At 42.6% G+C, this 17,066-nt stretch overlaps 1 protein-coding gene and 1 long non-coding RNA gene across 2 annotated transcripts in view; one reads left to right on the plus strand and one right to left on the minus strand.

Moving 5' to 3' along the window:
• The window catches only part of SFMBT1 (Scm like with four mbt domains 1), a 132,915-nt gene that overhangs the window by 40,860 nt on the left and 74,989 nt on the right, over nt 1–17,066 (plus strand). Inside the window, exons 11-12 of the mRNA XM_020583733.2 lie at nt 1,120–1,187; nt 9,965–10,059. The gene's annotated coding sequence lies outside the window, so the exon portion shown is untranslated. The remainder of the gene's footprint in view (nt 1–1,119; nt 1,188–9,964; nt 10,060–17,066) is intronic.
• LOC109143358 lies at nt 7,472–17,063 on the minus strand. The gene is made up of 3 exons (XR_002043473.3): nt 13,260–17,063; nt 12,262–12,399; nt 7,472–8,820 (listed from the first exon to the last, which is right to left on the minus strand). It is a non-coding gene; the product is annotated as an uncharacterized LOC109143358 (long non-coding RNA).

A 17,066-nucleotide genomic window follows, 5' to 3' on the forward strand; every position in this document is an offset into this window, starting at 1 on the left:
GAATCCCAGTCCTGCTCAAAGGATTAATCCCTCTCCTTTCTGCCACAGCACAGCTCACCAATTTTTGTAGTCCCTCAGTCAGCCCAAAGGTTAGTGAGCACTGAGGATCATTACAGAAATAGTGTTTGCAGCTGATTTAAGATGGGAGGGCATCAGCTGTGCTGCCTTCTCCTCCCTTAATTTAAGGTTCCATTCTGGCCAGTGGAGTTTAAATAACCAGAAACCATTTTGTGTGTGAAAAAAATGTTCAGAAAGAATGAAATGAAAGTAAGGGACTCCTTAAAAAAATCTCGTTGGAGCATGTAGCAGATTCTCAGGCTGCTTCTGCCATTACATTTTTTGGTTTTCCTTGCTCAGCATGATAACTGCAATAGCTCCTGGATTTATATACTGGAGGAGGATTAACACATGCACATCACTATCTTTCTGCAGGTGCAATTTATGTTTATCTTCTTCCTGCTGCTGGTCTCATCTATTGATTTCCAGCTGCTGCCTTTTTACCTAAGCCTTGCTGCAGAGGGAGATTTAGTCAAACAAAAGGTCCACACCTGATCCTTGGGAATGGCTCAAGGTGCTTTAAATCTCTTTCAGCCACTGAACTGTGGATCTGTGCTGGAGCCATGATCATCTCTTTACTCATTCCACCTGGCCAGCCTTGTTTTTCATGTCATGGACACTGAGTTAGACTGGCAGCCCTGGGCAAGCTGGGCACCTTATCTCTGGGGGTGGATCTGTTCCCAGCTGCCTATTTAGAGTAAGTTTTGCTGGGAAGAAACTGGGTGGACAGTGGTGTTCTGGGTTTTTCCAGGACATGTTTGTATGCCACTGCAATGCCTTCTAACCACTATGAGCTCCAGATTTTTTCTGATTTCATTGAGTAGTTGATGCTTCATTTCTGTGGCATCAAATTATAGGTAGACGTTGTGTTCTGTCAGCCAGTCCAGGTCACCAACAGCTTCAGTTGTCTTCACTGTCTTTTATCTTGCCATGTTTCCAGCCAAGCCCTGTGAATAATTTTGGCTTTTTTTTTTTTGGTCCAAGAACAGTAAGCTCAGGCTTTGCACCTACACACAAGGGCTTTGCTGTCAGTGACTACTTCTTCTGGGTTTTTCTTTCCAGAGGCTCTGTGACAAGTTTCAGTGCTCTCCTGAAAGATGCACCCTCCTGAGCTTCTGGAGAAGGTTCAGGTTGGTATTCCTTTCTGCAGCTGCATCCCATTCCCAAGCTTGATGAAGGACTGATCCCAACTGAGGCTCAAAGTCTGAAGGAGAAGCTTTGAGCTGAGTTGCCTCCAGCACACAGAATGTGTTCTTTGGGAAATAACCATGCTTAGCATCACCCCTGCTCTGTGTCGCTGCTGCTGTGCATGAGCAGTGACCTCTCATGTCCTGTTGAGCCACGTCAGAAAGGCACAGCACAGACAGTGCTGTGGCACTGCTGGTTCTGTGCTTTTCTGCTGCTTGGTTTTATTCAAGATCCCTTAACAAAGGCATTCTTTCGCTGCTTATTCCCTCATCTAGTTTTAATTCTGTTTGGTGAGTCTTCGGGACCCAGCACTTATCTGCATGTACAGCAGTAATTAAGTGGGGATCATGAAGTAAATTTATTTGTATGATCTAGAGAAACAATATTCAGAAGCATTTTTATACCCTGGTTTTTCATTAAGGATATGGGCTTGTCAAAGCAAAGTGTTTCTGGGAAGATTTTTAAGAATAATTTTGTGGATCCAATTCTGATTAAACCTAGAGAGCTGGGTCAACCTCCTGAATAACCCTCTGCTGGTATTTAAGGTGAAAGTCTTGGTTTCAATCTCCTCTTTAAGATCAGCAGACCAGGAACTTGAATTCAGAGCAAATTCTAAAATACAAATCCTTATCTTGCCTTATTTCATACTCTCACAAACCAAGCCTCATCTTTTCCACAGCTTTTAAAGAAAAACTTTGCTTGACCTAAAAATCAGCCATCCAGAGCTTCAAGAACCAGGTTGAAAACTTAATTGCACCTTCTACAATCCAATGTAGCATTATTGATTAGAACAATTATTTAAAAAGTAGATTTTTTTTTACGTACTTCCAAGCTTTATTGCCCAGATAGTGAGATTGCTTTCAAAAATCCCTAACCTTGAACTCCACTCATCAGTATAAATTCGTTACCCAAGTTAATCTTGCTCTGTAGCAAATAAGAAAGGTATATCCAGTATTATGTTCCTAGAAGCATTTCCAATCTCACTTTGGCAAAACACTGGGGTTGTAAGGGCTTGAAATTGTGTTTGAATCTTGTTGCAGCTGAGATGGGAAGAACACAATCTATAATACTTTTCATTTTCTTTATCTACTAAAGTGCCAGCACTGTTCTATACCTGAGGTTATTACTGACATCTCTATACTAAAGCAGTAGAGTATGTATCACCTTAGAGAGGTAATTAGTGACCTACCCTTGTTTTTCATCTTTCATGATAGAGACAAATTCTAACTTTCTTTTCTACCTCTTTTCTCAAATTCAACCTGGCAGGCAAAGATTCACGACAGGAAATATCACCAAGTGCTTTCCCTCAGGATTCCTTTGCCTTGGCTGCTGGTTTACAATCTCTTTTTCCTACTTTAAGGTCTGATTGAAAAAAGCCATTTATTGGTAGTTTGTTAAATTTAGGAAGTAGAAAAATGCAAGGTACAGGGGGAAAGCACTATCCAAAGCAAGCCATTAAATTTCAGTGATTTCAAAAGTCAGAGCATCTTTTTGAGGTATTTGCTGTGTTGTGGTTGTTGCAGAGGAGAAAAGTGCTTTAGTTAGGCCAGCTGTGAGATTTAGTGGGGCTGAGCAGTGTATTAGCATCCCTGCTCAGCACCACAATGGTAACTTCAGAGCTCAGTCACAGATCATGTGTAAATGGTACCTTGTTAAAGTGGTACCTTCACATCTACAGGTGTTGCCACCTCTCAGGGCCTGGTGTGTTACCTTAAAGTTTACAACAGCCAGTTCAACTAACTGCATAAAAATTAGTACAAGGATGTTAGCACTGCTGCCAACTGTGAGTTTGCAACTCTGAGAAACAGACATGGTTACCCTCTGGATCCCAGTTACTCTTCTTCCTTCCCACTAAATAACTACAGAGACAAAAATTTTCATCTGAGCTCTTTAATCAAGGAGGTCGCAAAACAGCCACAATGACATATTCTTGACTGTGAAGGCAAACAAACACATCTGCTTTCCAGAAATCCATCTGTTTGGTGACTGTGACAGAGCCACCAAGACAGACAGCATCATTTCCCCACAGCCTTCATCCACAAGAAATACAGCATCTCTCAAAGGACCTTTCTGAAGCAAGCGCAGGCCAGGGAACTCTGTAGCATGAGGCAAAATTGCCACTTTCTAGAACAGTCATGAATGTTGAATCAAGCTCTAAAATGATGATGTGGAAGTTGCCCCGCCTTGCTAAGTAAAATGAACTTCCCCTCTGTATTGAGTCTCTTTGGGTGAAATAGATTTGTTGAAGTGGTTTGGTTTTGTTAGTATTGAGGAGTCAGCACAGGTCAGTGGGCAAACTGAATTGTCATCTGTCTGCCTGAAACAGAATTGTTCACTCTGTGCTCACCCTTGGTGGGCCTGGGGAGCCAGAACCACATTCTTAGCCCAGCCCATCCTCTCTAATGCACAGGCAAAGGGGCTTTCTGGGTGCTGGTATAAACCATGCCCTCAGCAAATGCCTCCTTGGGAACAGCCACTGCTCCTTGGCTTGTCCAATCCTTGTAGAACCACTTTGCACAGTGAAAGGAATTTTTTTTTCACTTTTATGTTCTCTAACAGACATGAAAAGTGATTTCTGAGATTAATGCAGTATAAAATTTTAACTTGCTTTGTATAACTTCCTTCTTTTTAGACAGGAAGGATTTTTTCCTCATCTATATTATGACATGCTTTGGCAAAAGCAATCTTACTCTTTTTATCAGTGGCAGCTTGGGATGGGCATAATATTTACAAATGATGCCATGAACAAGTTATGCAAATCACCCAAATGAGAAGCAGTAAGCTTTTATATCCTGCCAAACAATCGTGTATTGTAGAAATGCCACGTTTTACAGTCAATTTGAGAAATGTGTTAGAGACTTTAAAACATTAGTGCCCTATTTTTCATATTGCTCAACATATATAACAGGATTTGTTAGTACCATGAGTCCAAAAATATAAACCTTTGGAATATGACAGAAAAAATAACCGTAATAGATTTTAAAAACCTAAGTGACTTCGAAAAGCCTCTTGGAAGTTCATAATACTGTCAATTTTTTAAAGATCTTGTCTAAAATTGAAAACCTGTATGACTGCAGAGAGGCAATCTGTGCCTTTCTAACTAGTATAAAAATACCGTTTCTTAGTGCATGTAAATGAGCCATTATAAAATAAATCAGAAAAAAAGTAATGGATTCTCTTAATGCATTAAGCTCTCCAAAAGGCTCATCTACACTGCAGAATTCACAAGTGTCTGAACTGAGCCAAGGATCAGTGACTGCATGGCCACATTAACTGAGTTTTGACATTGTTCCACGATCCCTTTGGCAGTGTCCTGGAAAGCTTCTTTTTTTAGGAGGTTCTGGCTACTCAAAGTAGGGTTCCTGGAAGCCACACATCCCAGGGACATTTGCAAGACCCCCCTTTCCTAATTCAGTGTGGGACTACTAGTGAGAAACGAGCAGAGCCAATTCAGCCTGTCAGCTTCTATGCCATAACTAGCTCATTTTTAAGCGATTTATCTAAATTTGAAGAAATTATTGAATTATTTCTAAGCTTTAATTTTTTCATCTTAAAAGGGGCATGTGGATTTTTGGATTGAAATATAGCACAAGTTTTCCCTTGGAAAGGAAATTGCCGCTCATTGTAGTAACCCACACAACTCTCCTCCCCAAGTGAAACAAAGAAACAAAGGAACATCTTGGGGGGAAATAAGGAACAAATAAAATAATAGTGAATTTGTGAGAACTACAAAATTATAACCTTTTTAAATGTGCTGTTGAGAGGTTTTTTTCAAGCAAAGATGTTTTCATGCCCTATTACATCTGAAATTCTTGTAACAGCTTTCCACCTTCCCTGTAAAGACCTAGGAGAAAGGGCTTATTTTTTCAAAGCTCTTCTAAGTCTCCATCTCCCTGCCAGACTTTGTTTAAAAGGTTACAGAGCACCAATGCCTCTTTCCTGGTGTTTTACTGTCTGTGTGCTGAGCCCAATGCCCTTGGTTTGCACAAGGCTGGTGGTGTATGGCTTTTTTCCAGCAGCGAACTATTTACTGCTGGACAAGGGCAAGTTGGGGATTTCCTAACCTTGGTTTTCTGCTAACTCTTTTTGTTAAGGCACAAGACAATTTTGTTTTGATTGAAGCTGTGACAGAAGCACCTGGGCTGGATGAAGCCAGGCCAGGGCCTGCCAGGGGGGACATTTCAGAGGTAAAAATAAATGCACAGGATGAAGTGGGAGGGAGGGAGGGAAGAGGGGACAGGGACAGGGGTAACTGAGTCCTGTGGGGTGCTTTGTTAGTACAAACCTTTGTGTAGTACAATTAAATATTGTACATCCTTGTACCCTGAGGGACCACAGGGCCTCTTGAGCTGAGTCTTCAGCACTTTTCCGCATTTATAAAATATTGCTCCACGAGGGTGTTGAGTGTTCCCAATCCAGCTGGGACCCCTGCCCACCCTCTTGCCACACGTTTTGCCATCACTTGGTTTGTTAGGCCCAAGTGTTGGGGCTGAGTGAGAACATTACCCCTCTGTGAAGCACCCCACAAGTTTTTGGCATTGAGAAAGTAACTCTCATAGTTAGTTGTGCTGGCAGTGTAGTATTGTGAGCTATTTCACCAGTGCTGTGGCTTGTGCAATATATATTGTGCGTGTTGCAGCAACAGGAGGGATGATGAATGGGTTATGTGTGCCCTGCTCCCTGCTTCTGTTGATAAGTGACTGATAAAGCTGACAAATAGCTGGATTAAGTAAACAGAGCCTACATAACTCATTCAAAGCGAATAACTGTTTACAAATTATCAATTGCTATCTGCACAGTTTTGAGTTAGGAATGATGGATCCCATTCCTGTGTGGAAATAGTGGGCCAGTGATGTGTACCACGTATGTGAGCAGTAAAATTGGCCAGCTGACAGTGCTCATCCTCGGGACAGGGACTTCTAAGATAGAAAATAAAAGAAATGTTTGGACCAAGTAGAGCAATTTTTGACTCCAGCAAAGAACAGGAATCTGAATACAATAGAGGCTTCTGGATTTGGCTCCTAAATACAATCAGAATAATTTTTAGGCTTGTTTAGAAGCTATTGTAACTAGTTACTACTCAAGGACCAATTTCCATCTCATTCCCATGAGTAGTGTTTGCAGAAAATGTAGAATGCGTATCTTTTTATTAGAACAGGAAAAAATGCCTGCTAATATAACGCCACTTCATAATTCACTGTAGGATGGGAATGGGATTTCAGGGCTGCTGATGTTTTAATCTCATGTTTCCTTGTCCAGAGTAAAAAGCTGTGCGTGAACCATGTCAAGTTAAACAGATTTAGTTCCTCGGTGGCTGTGTCATATTTGTAGCACATATTAAAGGTGGGGAGTGTTTGTGTTCAGCTCTCTATGATCAAGTGCTTGCTTTTAATTTAGTGAGCCGTCCCTGCAACATCCTGATAACAAAACGTGGCTTCAGATTCCTGAGATAACATTGAGTGCCAATTGCACATCAGAGAGAAAATAACTTGGCTCGCAAGAGCCTGGATTGATCCACAAAGAAGGAGGTTACAAACGGGGCTGGAAGTGCTGACACATCCAAACTGCCCAGCACAGCTCCCGGCGAGAGGGAGCCCGCGGCTCCCCAGGTTCCAGCCGCACCACTGGTGCTGGAGCAGAGCTTCCAGCGGGGAATCCAGGGGATGCGTCGGAGCTCCTGGGCCTGGCTGCGCTCCCTCTGGGGGTTTGGCACCCTCTGCTGTCCAGTTTTTGAACAAAAACCCCCAAAACACCCCAGAAGTCGGACCACACGGGAGACATAAAAGAGCAAACCAAGCTCTTAACTGAGTAATTTTGGTGATCAACCCCCAGCACTCTTTCTCGCTGCAGCAAGCAGTGAATGTTAACAAAAAATAGTATTTTTCCTGCTTCACAATAGTAATTGCATAATTGCATTGACTCTGCTTCTCGTAAATAAGGCGACCAAGCCTTGGCTCCTGAATCCACTGTAAGGCTTCCTGACTATTCAGGCTGGATGCAAACGAAGCACAAAGACTCTGGTGCTGGAGGGGTCTCAGATCTGCTGAGGGAGGCTTTTTCTACCTCAGCAAGGGCTCTGCACAATTATCATCGAGTTAAAACCCTACCACAGTGGAAACAAGTGGGTTTGTACCTAACATCTGGCATGACTGTTCTTGCTACACGAGCATCTTGTGCTGCAGCTGAGAGTGCTGAAAATTGCATAGGACACCTTATGCATGTTTTAGCTATTTAGTTAAATGTTTATTCACTCCAGGTTTTTTTGGAAGCAATTAACAAATGCTTTCCGGGACAGAGAGCTTCACTCCTGCAACAGAAACATGGGACACCTGGCTCTGCAGTAAGGGGAATTTGAATCTAAAAGCTCTGGAAAACAGGAGGTCTGTTTCTATTGTGTGATTACCTCCACTGAAAACCTCCTATATTTGACTGACAAGGTAAAAAAATATTCTGTATAGTAGGCATGGGAGCCTGTAAGGAAACAGCCATTGTTTGTCCCTTATGTGTTTCACATTTTGGATCTGCACTTGCACACTGTATTCAAGCTAAAAAATAGAAATTCATCACCCAGATCTGCAAAGCACACGGTGCCAGTCTTCCCTTAATAGGACACCAGGAAACCAAAGCTGTGCTTCCCAGTAGAGGCCTGTCAATGGCTTTGATTGTCAAATGGTTTCAGTTACGTCTTTATGAGTTTTCAGTTATCTGTGGCTTCAAGTACAAAATCCATGGCAAAAGTAGGACAAAGCACCGTTCTTCTGAGGGCACAGATCCTGACAGGCATTGCTTCGTTCCTTCCTAGGTTAGCTGGAGTTCTGAGCCACAGTCCTCCTGCTAATCTGGACTCCAGAAGACCCCCACAGTCCAGGGCAACAGGCACAAGTGCCTGTGTAGGGCACGTGCCATGGTTTTTTCCAGGATGGGCAGTGCCTCATCCCTTGCCCTGTGTGCCCTGGAGCTGGGGGGTCTTGGGGTACAAGTTCAACCAGAGGCTGTTCCGCAGCAGCTGCCTGTGCCTGCTAATGTCCACTGCATCTCTAGGGGAAAATAATTTGGGGAATGCAGCTATAGGGTAAATTGCCATTTGTTTCTCTTACGTTTCACTTCACTCCAGCAGTCTCGATGCTGTTTCCTTAACAAAGGATTAAATCCTTAACTGGATTTACTAATCAACTGCTTTTCTTTCCATACCCACTCTGCTTCTCCTCACATCTTCTCAGACCTGGGAGGATAACTAAAGGCTCAGAATGCTCATACTCATTTCTATTATAAGAAGAAGAAAATACACTGATTCTAAGAAATTCCACTTTTGGAAATAGCTTTGGGGGTTTTTTTGCTGCAAGAGCCATGGTGTTCTAAATAGACTGCAGCTCTTCACATTCAGTCTCAATAGAAAATAAAATGGAGGAAGTGCAGAAGGCAGCACTGGCACAATTTGCATACAGTCTTTGAAAACAAGCCTCGGATAGTGGCAACTGAAAACCAGCTTTATATCAGGCTCTTGCTGCAGCAGTGCTCAAGTCAAAGAAAGAAAACCTGACCCTGTGACAAAATAATCCTCACTCTGGTGGATACCTGAAACAAACAAAAAAAGATAAGACATTGTTATTTTAAACAGGACACAGAATTAGATAGAAACTTGAGTGGTGGGAAAACACTAAATAAAACCCAGAATCCTTATTTGAGATCTCCAGTGACTGGAAGCCATGGTACCTAGTGCTGCCTGTGCATAGGGCAGGCTGCTGCTGAGCTATGTATTCAACCACAGATTGGTTTCCCCAAGCATCAGCCAAGACATTGTTTTTATTGATTTATTTTGCTATCTTCCCACTGCAGTGATAGGATGACAAAAGAACCACCTGTGGGTATCCTAATATATCTAATGCCAGCAGATTTTCAGGTTGAACAAAAACAATAAATCTTTCCAGCCACAAAGGGGAAACGGTGAGGTAAGTTAATTTGGGAAACTAAAGAGCATGATTTAGGAATATTGGGTTTGTTAGAATGGATCAGACCAGTCCTCCTGGTTTACTATCTTCTCCTCTGAGGTAGTTCCTAACAGATGGCATAAAAGAACACAAAATAAACCCCAAAACAGTCAAGTGTTCAGTGACACTTCCAGGGACTGGTCTGCTTTCTGACAGTGCAGCAGTAAATTGTGTTACACCAGTGAGAAAGAGGTCTGACTCTCATGGCATTATGCACATTACAAGTGCTCCAAAAATGAGGTAGAATTTCCTGAGGAACCCAGGTACAACACAGGTGCTCGTGGCTGTGCTGATCCCTGCACCTCTTGAGGGACACAGCCTGTATCTTCCCTAGGGCAGCACAGTTAGGTTTGTTGTACAACTTCCTCTTAAATTAAGGGAGAAAATGAATAAACATGTAAACCTGTTCAGCTGCTTAACATATGCACAAATCAAGGCTAAAACAGTAGTTAGTCAAAGATGGTGTAGAGTCTAGCACACCAGAAAACAAAGTTCTCTTTCTCCTCTCTTCTTCCAGTGGGGTTTCCTGTCTCCTCACTTCCATGAACAGGCTGAACCTGTCTTGTGGGATGCTCCTAAAAATGCACATTAAGCCTTCATGGTAACACGAGGCTCCTTGGATCCAATCTATTTCAAAACAGTAATTTTACACTCTCTTGAGTTTTCTGCTAGTAAAAGCTTCCAGAGTAACACATCTCTGATTCTACACTACTCTGCTTTCCCCAAAGCAGGTCCAGCATGGGCAGGAGTGACTGAAGTTCCCTACCAGTGCTGCTCTGCTGATAAATCTTAGCCCTGACCCATTCTTGGCAATGCATCTGGAAAGGTTAGTTTTTGCTTTATAAGAATTTCAACGCCTGGTTTCTGCATCATATCTGTCCAAATTTTGATTCTCACCTAAGAAATCTAGGCAATTTTATGTATCCTGATCTTAGATTTTTGATAATTATACTACAAGATGGTATATGTATGAGCACTGCTATGTATGTAGGTCAAGAAAGCAGTTTTGAATGATCTGGCAAATTGTCTAATATATTTACAATCTATTTACAATTGTCTAATTTTCTTTAGATTGTTTAAAGGAGCGTGAATAAAGGCAGTGTATCTGCCCTTAAAACCCCAGATATCAGTAGTGGATGCCTTTGTAAGGTCAAGGCAGTAATACACACATGCCAAATTCAGACCTGTACCCTTCTCAGACACAGGAGAAAAAATCAAATTGAAGTGAAGATATAAGAGCTCCAGAGATATTTCAAAGGAAGCCAATAAAAGAGAAAAGCTGGAAACTGATACTCACCAATAACAGGATTCTTAAAGCCTCAAATTCGATAAACCCACAAACCAAAAGAAATTAAGCAGGCTGTGTCACTTCAGGACATCATGCTATGGGATTTTAACAAGATTCATGGGTACTAAAAAGTAATGGCATAAATTGGGTATTTAAAGTCAGTATTGATTTGTTGCCAGATTCTGCATATCAACAATTGCACTTGAGTGTCCATTTACTTTGCTCAGAAATAAATATTCCTGCCCAGCTGCATGTGCTAGTTGGAAGAGAATCAGTTTTCACCACTGGCAAAGGGACAGGTTGTTATCTCAAGCCACATGGTTCATTGATTTATCCGTGGCAGAGTAAATACAAAAATTTATAGGAATGCTGTCAAAATCATTTATTTAAAAGCTTTTTTTTGGAAGAAGAATGATAGCACATTCCCAGGTAAGAATGCAAGAGGCTTTCTGAGTATTTAGACTTATTAACTGGTTGAGGTAAATTATCTCCATTTGATGTTTCTGGCTGGCAGAGTTAATTTATTTGTACAAAAGTATTTAATGATGCAGGGAGATTGTTATTGGTGGTTTAATTATTGTTTTGATCAGAGCTTCTGTATGGGTGGTAGTACTCCTAATAAGATAATCATACTTTTTCATCTGTTAATGAGTCTTTGGAGTATTCCCAATGCAGTTTTAAGTCTTAGTTGTTTTCCCGCTCTTGGTTTAATTTCTGTGTTTCATTTGGCTTGCATAACAAAACAAGATGGGCTGCTTCACTGCTGTTTATAATAGGCTTTCCTAATATGGTTTTCTGTGCTTGGGCTGATCAGGATTTTCCAAAACTACATAAATATTTTTAATCTGGGGGAAAAAAATCACTTTGCCCGTAAATAGAAAGCAGTAAATTGGGGTTTTGTTCTCAGGTAAATTATAATACTGTTTTTGCACAACCTCATTTTGGTATCTAAATATTATCACTAAAAGCATGTTGTCTGCCTCTCTTTTGCATCTATATCTGTTAAAAAAAACCCCAAAGCATTCCTCTGCAAATACTTGCTAAGCAGTTGGTGAGATCATAGTCAAATACAGGAAAATGCTGACAATACGGGCAGTATTTGAAAGTTAACAGTGGGAAGGGTATGGCCTGACTGAAGTCAAGGGTACTTCAGCAGTGGGTGTTGATGTAAACCATCTTGTACAAATGTTCATTTGAATTGTATAAAAAGCTGGGAAGTGGATAGGAATGTTAAGAGGAGAACCTTAAAAGAGCAAAGTCAGTATCATATAAACAGAGGAGCTTTGCTTTTCTCTAAAGGTGAATATTCTAGTTCTCATAGTATCTTCTTTATGGAGTGTTTCTATACTCAACCTTTCCCAGTTGTGTGACTACACTTCCTTTCCCTCTGCTTCATTTTTTATTCTGAGTTTACTGGGCCTGGCTCTCCTTGTTTTGCAGTCCACCTTGGTTCTGTTGCAGTAATGTGCTCACAGGGACAGCCCACACTGCAGAGGTATAAAACCATGGAGACATGAAAAAGCAAGTGGTGCCTAAATGTTCCTGTGTTCTGCCTGCCACAAGCACAAACAATATTTCAGTCCTCTATGACAGTTATACAGGTGCCTACTACAAAAATTGTACTGGAAGAAGGTGACAGAGAATTCCTTCTCCTCTGGAACTTTCTCATCCTCTTTGATGCCATGGAAAAAAAAGAAATGTGCTTAAGTAGTAACAGAAGTGTTCCCAGTCCAGCTTTACCTTCAGAGCTGGGTGATGGCTTTTTGTTAGGTCATTGTTAGGGTCTCTTTGGGACTGTTTCTCTGTTTCTTACATGATGGGTGTTTCATTTGTGCCATCTCACAGAGCTTCCAGTGGCAACAGGAGATCTACAGAGACCTGGTAAAAAAAGAGTCTTTTTTACCAAAAAAAGAAAGAGAGGACTGGAAGGAACTAGATTAGGGAGGAATGGAGTTTCTTGTATTTTTATCAGGTATCACAGATCTTCAGAGTTATCAGCAATTTCCTATTTGGTACACAGTAAGCTGGGGAAAGGGCATCAACCACGTCTGCCTATAATTTAGCAAAACTGCAAGATTACTCATAGTTTCTGCCCTCATCTCTCCCAGGCTTTAGCCTGAGAAGTTTTTCCCTCTCTGTTGTGACCTGTATGATGTGCCTTACACATGCAAAGTCTTCAGCTGTATTAAAAATGACAAAAATTATGAAGATTTTCATAGTATGGAAAATATCCTAATATCTTAATTATAAACACATTAACATGGGCAACACAGCTAACACTGGACCTCGTATATAGGGAGCTGTTGCACAAGTAGAGATTAAAACCCTCTGAAAAGCTAAGTCTAAATAGACTAAACAAAGGGCAGAGGAACATTACATATGTAAAATGAACAGCACCATGGCTGGTAAAAAACCAGGTTTCTTCAATGAATTTATTTTCCTTACAGTGTTGGGAATTAATCAGTAGTGAAAAATAAACCAAACAACCCAAGTGAGGTACAATAGACACTAATAGGAAATAATAAAATAGGATGTACAGCAGTCAAGAGAAATGAGAAAGAAGCAAAAATGCCACTGAAAAAAGCAGTCAAACATAAAAGAACATGCTCAGAAGCTGAACAGAGAGAAGGTAGAAGATGGGTGTCCCGTGCTGCAGGGACCAGCCTACAGATGCTTTGCTGCTGCCAGCTGAATGCCTAACTAAAGGCCCTGTAGCCTCTTTTTTTTTTGTCACTTACCTAAAATCACTAAAATGACACAGCCTTCTTGTGCCAAGTCTGGAGTCTCTAAGCCAGAAAGCAGACATCTGGGGAAGGGAAGGTATGGAGCAAACTGCTTGGATCTGTTTCTTCCCCTCATCCTACAGCTGAACCTGATCGAGCATATCTGCATGCCAGCAAAATGCCTTTAATATGTGAAAGAAAGTGTTGCCTCAATAGCTATTAACATCCCCAGTGTCCACACCACACCCTGCTGGCACACCTGGCACCTGCTGCTCACGGCAGGAGCATCTTTAACAAGGCCACTGAAGGAGCTGCATGGTCTGAAGTCCACCACCTTGTGTGCCATCAGCACACATCTGCAATAGCAAAGGGAAGAGTCCAAGTGGCTCTTCCCTTGTGTCTATATTAGGGTTCCTTTGAGGATGAACTGATTGTCTTTCATAGGGCTGCCAGCTGAGCCTTTCACCAGCTTTAAAACTGCCATAATTTTCAGGCTAACCAAAGTCTGAAAACAGGAGGAGCAAAGCAGAAGTCCAGGGATGTCACTCAGTCACCCACAGGAGGTTATCTTCTGGGTTAGTCTGATCCACTGGCCACAGAAATGGCAACTGCAAATACTTCAGTGCATGTCTCTGGTTATTATCCCAGAAGTACAAGCTGTGGAGAGCATTGAAGGTTAAAAAGTCCTTGGCAAATTTTCTTTAACACTGTAGTAGAATATTGTACATTTTGGAAGAAGACATGCAGTTCTAAGCTAACAGCTGAAGATCAACAGCATTTGCTGAGAAAGTCCGTGTAGTTATGGAAAACTTCATGAGTTCAAACCACTGGGGCGACCTCTCTGTGGAGAGTCAGACTGGCTTGGCTTGGTCTCAGCTCACATTTGGGAATCCTGGGCAATGTTTCCCCTGCAGCTCTTGTAAGGGCCCTGTTTCCTCCACAAACACCAACTTCTTCCCATTAATGAGTTGGGCTGCAGATGAAGAAGGTCACAAGGGATCCAAGGATTTCAGAAGCACTCTTGGATTCCCTATGTAAGACACAAATAGTAATTCCAGTAAGACCCATATATGTTCTTCATACGTCTCATAACCTTTACTCAACAAAATCTACCCTATAAGTAGGGACAAAAGCTTTTAACCAACACGTAACCAATTTGAATTAATGTATCTGTAACTCTTCTCTGCATTTTGCTCCCACAGACACAGTGTTCTTGTAAACGAATTATCCCCACTTCACTGAAGGGGAATGCTCTGTTCCATGAGTTTCATTTGAGTACAAGCACAGAACTGCAAACCTACACCAGCCCTGTTCTCAGTGCAGGGATGTGCAGCTTGAGCCTGCTGTCTGTGCACAAAAAAGTTCAGAGGGACTTCTTGGCACTTGCAGTCTATAGGAGTGTGGTGCTAATTAATGTAGCAAAACAAAGGCAAGCTGAAAGTTTTGCTGAAAGGAGCAGAAAGCCCTGCTAGGGAAAACTGGCTGGCACTTAAACCTGGGTACTGATTATCTAATGCTGTTTGCACAGCTTGAATGCTTCAGCTTCAAAACAGGTCTTCTTTAATATGAGAGAACAACTGAAGGAAAAGATGGTGTGATGCTAACAATATATGTGACTTACTGGATCAATTAAGGGAAAATTTAGAATTCCTCATTTATCACTTAACGTAAACAAAGAAAATAAGTTTTTAATGATCAGAAGGTTCCTAAAAGACATGTGGCTTATTTTGCATGAAGCATTCTAGTTTAATTTTGTAGAAGAAATGGCCTACCACAGTCTGCACCAAAACAAAAAGAAGTGCCAAAACACAGTGTGAGGTTGTAGGGAAACAGGTGAACCATCGTGGTTCTTGGAGATTCATGTGTTGCCAGGGATAGCTTTGGTTGAAGAAATGGGACATGAGGAATTTGTGGGTAGCCTGGATGTTTCACAGAAGCTCAGGAGCAGGCTGCTTTACAGGGACAACATTTGCCACCTTCCTGACATGGCCAAAAGTGTGGACAGGTTGCAGTGAGCTGCTGGAAAAGGGGAAACCTCTGAGCAGGCTGGGTGGTAACTAAATTGAAAAATAGGACAAGATGCATATTTTTATGGTATAGTATCTTAAACTGCTGTAGCACAATTGATCTATTGCCTGGAGTACCAGAAATGGGTTGGAATATAATAGCAAGAAGTCATGCACTCACAGATTAATTAGAATAACTGCGAGGAAGCTCAGAGGTTCATCAAATGTGAGATTACAAGAGGAGGAATCCAGGTACATTATTGGTTGTAGGATAACTATGATGCCACTCTAATGTGGTCTTAAAAATGCTAATGTATTCTGGGATGCAGCGAGTGAGGCATTTTCAGGAGACTGCGAGGTATTAATATCGTGGTACAAGGCAGTTGTTAAGACCTTGTTTAGAACAGTGCACACAGGGTAGAAGGTATAAAAGGACGCTGGAGGAGTGGAAAACCTATTTGGAGAGAAGATTAAAAGCAAAGCAGAAAGACTGAGAATGGATGATCTAATTGCTATTTATAGGGACTTTTTAGGCAAATATCAGAAAGGAAAAGTTATTTAATTTGAAGGGCAATATGGTAAAGACCAAATGGCTATAAATTGGTCGTGAATACAGTTACACTGGAAATTAGAAAGTTTCTAGTTTCAAAGAGTGGATGCTAGAAAAGCCTTGAAGGTAGAAGCAAGGCACACCTTGGCTGTCTGATGGCTGCTTAGTTACTCAGTTCATCCTCCAAACTGGATAATAAAATGGTGTTGGGTTTCTCACAAATTCCCGTTCCTGAAAAGAGGCTATAAGGAGATTTAATCCCCGTGTGATGAAATGTGTATTTGCAGTGTGTTAGTCCCGCGTTTCAGGAGGTTTGTTAAGATGCCAGAAGGTCCAGAAAGATTCCGCTTCCTTTCCGTGCCTTTATAACCTCCAAATCACCAGAGATTACACAAAGTTAACGTATCATGGAGCTGGCCAGGCGAAGGTTCTGTAAACAGCTGTCCTTCTGTGACTGAAGATTAATAGGACATAGAAGATGGTTTATATATTTCACGGAGCAGACTGGTGGATCACGTTTCTTTCCGTACGCAGTTGTGTGTACCAAGGACTCATTTCCAGGATCGACGAGCAGTCTGAAAGGGCGTGCTTCTCGCTCTTGTCAGCCTGAGAAGTTTGTGATACCTGACTTTTGAGGTTTTCTTCCTGTTGCACACCAGTTTGGGGCTTTTGCAGAACAAGTCCTTAGTTTCTTAGCGGTTGTGCTTTGGTGAGGGGGTGGCTGCCGTGCCTGGCGGTGGCCGCGGAGATCTTCGGGGGACTCACGAAGTCTGGCCGGGCTGGCCTGGGGCTGCCTGGAGCGGCGCTCGGTTATGCAGCCGGCGTCTGCTGGGACTCAGTTAGGTGGTGCGGCAGAGGTTTCATTTGAATAGTTAATTGCGCGGTGCCGGGCCGGGAGCGCTCGGCGGGGCCCTGCGGATCGGCATGGCGAGACCCCCCTCTAGCGGAGGGCCCGGGCCTCGCCCGCCCCTCGGCGGGAACGGCAGCGGGAGCGGGCGGGCCGCCGCTCCGGGAAACGGAACCGCGGGCACGAAGCGCTCCAGCCCCGCGGGGCCCGTCCTCGGGCAGCGCCGCGGCCGCTGCGAGCCCCGGAGCGGCTCCTGTCGGGAGCGGGGCCCGCTGTCCCGGGCGGCGGGCGCGCTGTGCTCCCTCCCGAGTGCCACGGAAAAGGTCGCCACTTTTTTACTTCAAGCCAGTGGGAAAAGGAGGTTTCTTATCCTTGTGGAGAGCAGCATCTCTCTGCGAGAGGGGCTGCGTGGCCGGCTC

Source organism: Corvus cornix, chromosome 12 (assembly GCF_000738735.6).
Source record: "Corvus cornix cornix isolate S_Up_H32 chromosome 12, ASM73873v5, whole genome shotgun sequence".
In the NCBI taxonomy this organism is placed as follows: domain Eukaryota; kingdom Metazoa; phylum Chordata; class Aves; order Passeriformes; family Corvidae; genus Corvus; species Corvus cornix.